The sequence below is a fragment of the Megalops cyprinoides genome, chromosome 14, assembly GCF_013368585.1.
Source record: "Megalops cyprinoides isolate fMegCyp1 chromosome 14, fMegCyp1.pri, whole genome shotgun sequence".
NCBI classification, from domain to species: domain Eukaryota; kingdom Metazoa; phylum Chordata; class Actinopteri; order Elopiformes; family Megalopidae; genus Megalops; species Megalops cyprinoides.
In genome coordinates, this window is record NC_050596.1 from 15,513,747 (window position 1) to 15,522,506 (window position 8,760).

General features: G+C 41.4%; 1 pseudogene; it reads right to left on the reverse strand.

The window, feature by feature from the left end:
- Nucleotides 1-287: 287 nt before the first annotated feature.
- LOC118789271 lies at nt 288-6,518 on the reverse strand (annotated as a pseudogene).
- Nucleotides 6,519-8,760: the final 2,242 nt, after the last annotated feature.

Consider the following 8,760-nt stretch of genomic DNA (forward strand, 5'->3'; position numbering starts at 1 on the left):
TGCACTTGTGTATGTCGCTTTGGATAAAGGCGTCTGCTAAATGAATAAATGTAAATGCAATGTAAATGCATCCTGCATATTGAGATAATGTCCCGCATTTTCATTGGTCATTTGGTTTTTAATTATCAGAAATAAGAACACATGTATGCATTCTTTTACTCACCCGGCGCATGAGCTGCTCATGCTCTTGCAGCATAGTTTCTACTCTATTTAATAGCGCTACATCAAAAGCAGCAACCTGGCTTATACAAATGCAACATAGCCACGCTTTTCTAAAAGCCTGGCTTTCATTCAATGGCTGAGAAGAGAGCAGTGAAGGCGGTCACCAAGAAGCTGTGACGGCCTTCAATCAAACTGTGCAGACGTTGGGCCAGTGAACTCCTCTGCTACATCACAAAAACCAAACTTACATGTTATGTTGAAAAATTTGTGTGCCCTTGGGATAACAAACAGCACTGTGCTCGTCATATCTTTCATATAGCAAAAGCTGTAGCCTGTATCTTTTATGGCCTAACTGGTGTGCTGTGGAATTGACTAGAGGACAAACTATAGGTGTTTCCGAGCCAAGAGGCAGAATACAAATGTTTCTTATTCAGTTAGATAGACATTGCATCAAAGTTTTAGGTTACCTCTCAGTGTTTGTACTATGTCCCACATTGTCCCATACAAACTTACTACTCGTCCCACATTTGGTCTGTTCCATCTGGTCACCCTAAACCCAAGGAATGTCTCATCTGCGTGTTTCTGCCAGTTATTTACCACTTCCACTTTCTTAAAGTAAGGTTTCAGGACATGCCAGCCAATGGCAAATCCCAGGTACAATGCTTCACTTTGTCTGACTTGAAAATTCCTAGAGTTTGTAGTGAGGCTAGCCTGTCTCAGACAGCAGTCTTCTCAATATATTCTTCCCAAGAGCAGATATGTGATCTCAACTGTCTTAACAAATATCCTTTTATAAAATGCAGCCAGTGCTATCCACACAACAAAAAAATATGTTTTCGCTCTTAACTTGATTAAATATTTTATGCTCTCTTTATTGTTTTTTTTAGTCAACTTAGACATTAAATGCACATACTTATTCATATACATGCAAATGAGAAATCTATGATCGACAGTTGTTTTCTTTTATTTGCCATCTTGTGTCATCCTCATGTAAGTAGTTAGTTTCATTGAATGTGCCATTCATAGTTACTGTGTGCAGGGCTATTTGAGTTTATAAGATACCCCCACTAGGGGGCGTAATACTTCTATAATATTTTTACATTGTTCATTCCAACTGACACTAGCATGTGACCAAACACTGCCTGTCAGATTTTCTTTGCTCATGGATGGCATTTCCCAAAAACCCTACAGAGCTTGTTAATTAGAACCGTCTTATTAGATCGGAATTACAAATGCAAACACTGGAATTACAAACACATTTTAATTGCTATGGAGGTTTAAAATTAGATTCCCTAAAGAGGAGCAAAAAAGATGTAAATGACTCTGAGGGCCTTGTGACTCTCTTTCAACTAATTTTATGTATGCCATTATTAATCCTCATAGAGATATCCACTCTATATATCATGGAATCAGCACTTTTCTCAGTTATATCAAGTTACCATCATCTTGATCACCATAGAGTTGACTGATTGTTTACCATTTTGCATGATGATCATGTGTGATTATCCTGTGAGTATTCTGTTATGTTCCATAAAAAATTGAATGTGGACACAATGAATATTCAAGTGTGAACACACACACACACACACACACACACGCACACACACTCACACACACACACACACACACACACACGCACACACACACACACACACACACACACACACACACACACACTTTTACCCTAAGTGAGTGGGTGCGCGCTTTTCTAGGGGCGTGGCGACATTGCTACAGTCACAGTTGTGTTGTATGTTCACTTGTCTCTTGCTTTTTAGTATATTATAGATTCATCTAATGCAATGTTTTGCCCAACGATAAACTGCTGACAGAAGAATGCTCACTTGAATTTCTTTCAGTTAGATGGTCAAGTTCAACTACCATGTTTTATTATTATTGCCTTTTTTTTTCATTACAGTGTAAGTGAATCCAAAATATGGGTTCTTCTCTTTGCTTTCCACATTGTAGTCTGAAATACATGACATCTCTAAACAGGATGAGTCAATAACAAATAACCATTAAAGATTGTGAAAAGGGCTGAAAGGATATACAACTCTAATGCAGATATAGTGCATAGTTTGTTTGGATAATAATTTTGCTAATAACTTCCAATATAACAAGATATAATAGAGATGCTATTCTCAATGTATTACAATAAGTGGTTGCACAAACATGGTATTTATTAGTAAGCAGGTAAACGTATCTTTCGTAACATAGTTATACTGATATTGTAATGTTGCTTAGACAACATACTTGGAGGGTGCATGGTGTCACGATTAGGAGTAAAATAACTTTATGACGTGGAATTTACCTTAAGATGACTAGCTTCTAGTGTTCCATTTGAAAGTACTTGTTTGCTAACTAGCCAGCAATAGGTGTACTAGGCACCTCATTCTGCCATGCCATGCCTGCTGCTTGCTAGCTAGCAAGCAGCATAACATTAGATAGCTGGCGACACACAGTCTGACTACATAAAGGAGACATGTTGGTCCTAGGACATGTTATATTCTGTCTGTCATAACCTGAAGATTCCTTGGTTCCATGCATGAAGTGGAAAATAAAAAGGTAAAATATTTTTGGATAAAAGTCACCCAATAGGTCATGAGTGGCTATGTATAATGAGCACGATCAAAATGAACAATACTCAGTCATGCTGTGGGCTAAGTTACAAGTACAGCTTGTGATAAAATGTCAGTTGTGAATTTCTAAGACTGTACAATCATAAAGTAAGCATGTGTCCATGAGCTGATTTATGGCAGCAGTCACAGTGTTAAAGAGTACTTGCGTCAATGCCTTGTCTGCACTGGGTATTTACTTAGCTATCTGAAAGTGTAATACTCTGTAATCTACATGTTTGCTGTTGCTGAGTGCCTCTTGTCTGCTCTCACTGAGGCGGAGTACTCAGAATGAATGCACATTAAATCAAACAGATTCCAGGGCTAAAGAGATTAATTTCAGAATGTTGTACAGTTCACATCACATCACTGTTCTATGTTATATGGAAGTCTCAATTTAATAATAAAAATGATTCTTTTTATGAATGAATGAAAAATGAAATTTTGGAGCTCACAATTTAGTTTGATGCTGAAATTACCATGTCTGGAAACCACTCTAGGCTTTTTGCATTTGCCACTACTTCAGTAGTCAAGAACATCACATTGAGGCAAAGTGAGGCATCCATTTATTACTTTCTGTTTTTAGTCTTGGCATGTTTTAAAGAGCTATTCAGTAACAGAACTTTGTCAAATCAGTAATGTTACAAACTTGTATGTTTTTCATACATGCCATTCACAGTTGGTGATGATTGACAGAGTTCATTTAAGTGCATTAAAATACCACCAAGGAACACAAATTTGTCCTCACAGGAAAACCTTAAGTTTGAATCCCAGACATAATTAATTTCAGCAATGGACATGAAACATATTGCTGATAGTGGACTGGCTCTTATTGTGAATCAACAACAGTGATGGCTCAAGACCAAACACATCCTCCACGTTTAGAACCATTTATGCTGATTTGTTGGCTTGGCTGCAATTAGGCATGTACTAAAATGGCAGTTTGACTTACAATCACTAAACTGCTTTATTGTCTCCCTTAGGCACTCTGGATTATTCCAGGGAAGACCATCAGAGGCAAAGGTGGTAAGGAATGGGTGTTAGTACGACATGCAGCTGCAGTTTTAAAGTGTAATCAATATCCCGGATCATTACCTGTCTCCCTGCAATTCGCTTGGAAAATAAGGAGTTAGAAGGTACAGGACTGCAATCAAACACCTTCCAGAACAGCCTGGGTCAATGTACTGTGCTTTATGAAAGATGTATTGTGAATCTGTATAAGTTCTTGGAGTGCAGCCTATTTATTATTCTATTTGTGTAATTCAGCACTATGCAAAAGTAGCCCCTGCATGTTAATGGTTCTTATTTCTGAAATCAAATCAGTTCCATACTATCTGTTCATAATCATCAATCAAGATGCTCAATATTGTATTCCTCATTTAAATACTAAATATTTCATGCCAGTGATGCTCACATCTTGGAATAAATAAGAAAGTAAGGGATATATGGCACTATGGTGGCAGATGCTCTCATTCTCTGTGAAAAACAGCTTAATGGAAGTTGGAAAGATTATAGAAAGAGTATACATGCATTAAGAGGTTGGTTGACCAAAGGAAGATACATATAAAAAACAACAACAAAAAGTCCTTTAAAACATTTAAGTGTTTGAGCCACGTTCCCATCAAAGTGTTCACATTCACCTCTGAAAATGGAGGACTATGCATTTTGGCATTGAGTTCATTTAGTTTTGTTAGTGAATAGCGATACTGTATTTGTTACAGAGAATATAATACATGCATAACCAAAGTTAGTAAATGCCCAAAATGCCAAATGCTGAGTATGAATATGAGCTGTGATGTCAAAACAGATGTTAAACTGTTGCCTCAGAGATGACATATATACACATAAAGACTACAAAGAAAACTAACATGAAGTTGCTATATTGGTGTATTTTGATATTGAAACAGATAGGGCAAGAACAAGTTGGACCATGATTAAACCAGTTGAAATAATGTGACGTTTCTTGAAACACCAGATGGTGCGACTTGGACACATCATCAATGATGAACCCAAGGTCAAAGGTTGTTTCGGGTCTTAGATCATCAGACACCCTCACCCGGGCAACCCAGCAGTTAGTCCCCGGCTTGTGTCCAAGTAGCGTGCTACACCATGGATCACCCCTCTTGATCCACAGCCACCTTGACGCTTTTTCTGCAGCTTCAATGATGTTCTTGGTGGCTCTTCTTTCCTGCAACCCTCTAATGCCAAGGATACTGAGTGTCCAATGTAGAGACTGCCCGGCAAAGCCCCTGCAGCCCACCTCAATGGGCTTGCCGCAGGCCTTCCACCCATGCCTTCTACATTCCTCTACCAGTTCAAGATATTTGGTCTTCTTACGCTCGTGGGCCTCCTCTATCCGGTCTTCCTAGGGGACAGTGAGTTGCAACATAACCACGTGCTTAGAACAGTCAGATGTTAAGACCAAATCTGGCCTGAGTGTCATCCTTGGAATGTGTTCCGGAAACTTCAGCTGCTTCCCTAGGTCAGCCTTTAGCTGCCAGTCATGAGCTGAGGCTAGCAGCCCAGTTGAGGCGCTGAGCTCCACCTGAGGTTTTTCTCCTGCCCTGACAAAGGCGATGTTGTGCCTTGTTGGGAGCTGATGTTTGCTCTGTTGGATTCCGGTGCAGATGGTATCAGCTACTGCCTTCAGCGCCTGGTCATGGCGCCACCTGTACCTCCCCTCTCCCAAGGCTTTCGGGCAGCAGCTCAAGATGTGCTCCAAGGAACCTCTTGCCAGGTACAGTGGGCATGCCGGGGTATTGGCTAGACCCCAGCAATGCAGGTTGGACGGGCTTGGGAGGACATCATACACTGACTGGATCAGAAACTTGAGTCTAGCTGGTTTTGACTTCCAAAGTACTGCCCAGGTGATCTTACGGGCAGTTGTATGCTCCCTGCATGTGCATAACCACTGTCCTACTCCACCATTCCTCTTCCACCTCTGCACGGATCTCTCCCTGGATCAGCTGACATCTGTCTCTCCCCCAGGCTTTGTCAGAGCAAGGTCTTGGTTAGCTGCCAATCCTGGCTCGTCCGGCTGCCACAGAGCCGTGACTTAGCCTTGCTTCTGCCTGTTTGACTGCCTCCTGTGCCCGCCACTTCCTACCAGTTCTTACTTTGTTGCCTGTAGAGGAGACTCTGGTGTCGGTTGAGTCTCTATAAAATAGCACCTCTCTGACTCTGGTGACCTTAAACTCCTCTGTCAGGCCGTTGAAAGGAAGTTGCAGCTTGTTGGTGTGCCCATAAAGGGCAATGCTGCTTAGGATCTTTGGTAGGCCCAGCCACCTATGAAGGAACTGGATGATGTTTCGCTCAAAGCCCTCCACGAAGGTCATTGGAACTTCATATACAGTATCAGCAGTGGCCAGAGAAGTCTTGGCAGGATACCATGCTGATAAATCCATGCCTTGAACTTCCCTGGGAGTCATGACTTATGCACTGCTGATAGCCATGCTTTCAGCTCCATACGAGTTGACTGGACCGCCACAGTGTATCTGAGGGTGCAGTCGAAGATCTTCCCCAGGCTCTTCACAGGCTTCCAGGCCCTGCTCCTCCTCCATCTCACCAGGTACAGTGCTGGCCACTGATTCTGTGTGTTGCTCTACTTGCTTCCTCCTTATGCAGCCCATCTTGATCTGGTGGATCCTCAGACCTCTCAGGTTCTTGCAAATTTTACCGCAAAAACAGGTTGCTCTCATCGTCGATAGTCCATTGCCCATATTCAGTGCCGGGAAATCCATCCATCTGGGGTGCTCACCCCTCCCCCCTCTCGGGCACCCCTGGGGGTATCTTTCAGAAGGGCTGTCCGTAGCTTTGTGTGGGTGATCCCTGTCTGGAGCTGCAGTTTGGGGTGCTAACCCTCACTGCCCCGGTTGCCGCCTCTCTGTGCTGTCCACTGCCTCTCCAGTTGCCACCACACTGTAATTAAATAACTTTAATAAATAAAAAGTGCATACATTTGGCAGATTATTTCTGTGCTTGCATGTTTAAAATCAGTGTAGCTGAGCAACTGGCTGTCTGGGCTGGCAGAAGACAGTGATGTAATTATACAGTATCTAATGGGAAACATAAGACAGATGTGGTTGACAGGAATTATATAAGATATAATGGCAGCATTTCTGGTATAACACCCAAATCAGGAAATACTTGATCCTGCAGATGGTTATAAACAGGCTCAAGGTAAGACTATATCCATCACCTAGAGGTGAACATACACAGGAGGATTTAAGGATGCCACTAAACATAGTTATCTTGCCTTTCATCTGCTGGAGGAACCCAGCATACCTGAAAAACAACCCACAAAGTTATGGGGAAACCAAGAAAACTCCATGATACACAGATCCATATTAAAACCTTGACCTGGAGCTGGAGCTGTTGAGCAGCAGTGCAACCTACTGTGCTTGCAAATCATGCCTCATATTATCCAATGCATGCTGTGAGAAAGACTTTGGATTTTATATTGACTTTTTTGTCAGTTACAGAGTTTTACAGCATGGTGGAGCTGTACTCACAACGAGGAAAACATGTTTCGGGCATCAGGGAGATGGAACCACTGACCTTACATACACCTTGACCACTTCCTACCTGTTGCTGCCACAGAACACAGCTTTTATTTCTAATTGATTTTATACACACACAAACAGACACCCCTCACTCAGTGACACCCCTTCTCTGATTTTAAAAAACAAATACAGACATGATGCTTAAATTATGTCACTGTACATTGTCTTCATGTCAATATAGTAGATCTCTGGCTCTCTCTATTGTATCATCCTCTCTATTGCAGTACTCCATGTCACCACAGTCCTGCCCTGGTGTCATGAATAAATCCTCTGGGAACATGGGGGCTGATAATGTAGTGCTCCCTGCTGAATTGCTGCTGTAAGACCAGCCAATCAAATCTGTTTTTTTTTTTACACTGTGAAAGTAACAGGTCTGAATCATCTTTGGGTGAAAGTGGCCATGGGGAACATCTGCACTGACGATTTTTGATAGCGAAAGAAGAAATCAGATCCCAGAAATTTAACACATCAAGACATTACCAAAGCATATGAATAAATGCTATATGTTAACCATGGTGACTGCACGCCTCCAAGAGATTTGATTCAGTTTTCCCTGTGATCACTTTTTGAAGTTTTGTTACATATTTTTATATGTAGTCTGGAAAACCAACAAATTGTGGAAACATTTGAACTCATTCAATGAAGTATCTGTGAAAAAGATCAGTACTGTCTTGTCTATATTCAAGAAATTCAGCTCCCTGGATAGGTGAAGTAACTGCTGCATTTTGAACTGAACAGCATTGCTGTTCTTCAACCATTGAAATTTACTGTCAATGATGATGGCATGAGTGATAGTTGCCTGAACGCTCATTGTTTTTCCTGAAATCAAAGACCATATCCTTGGTCTTATTCACATTAATCTCAAGAAAGGAGGGTTTTAAAAACAGTAACATGCCGTCTAAAGTTATTCGCTACTGTGCCCAAGCAGCCAATTCACTTTGTTAACATACATAAGTGATCTAAACATTCAAACATGATGTGCTGATTTGGATTAAAGAGTAACATCAGCATACAGTCATTTCAGAGGCTGCACAGCTGAACCTGCAGCCTCTGAAAAATGAAAGCAAGCTTCAGCCTAATCAAACTTACGTTTGGACAGAGTGACCCTGATTCACCCTACATTGGCTGGATGTCACAGGGATTCAGAGATGGATGAGGAAGACAAAGCGATGAAAGTGATGCCCAGACACATGTAGCTGCTGCAAAGAGAGAAGAACAGTCAATTATTTATCAAACATTTCTGAATTCCTGTTGGGAAGCTGGGAGATCTTGTGAAAGGAATTTGCCAGACAAGCGTTGGGAGTTAGGAGGGCATCCAATATAAAAAAACGTGGTCTTTTAACATTCCTTCTTTACTTTGCTCATAAGGGGGCAAATATTGTGCTGGAAGTCGCTCTGGATAAGAGCTTCTGCTAAATGCATGT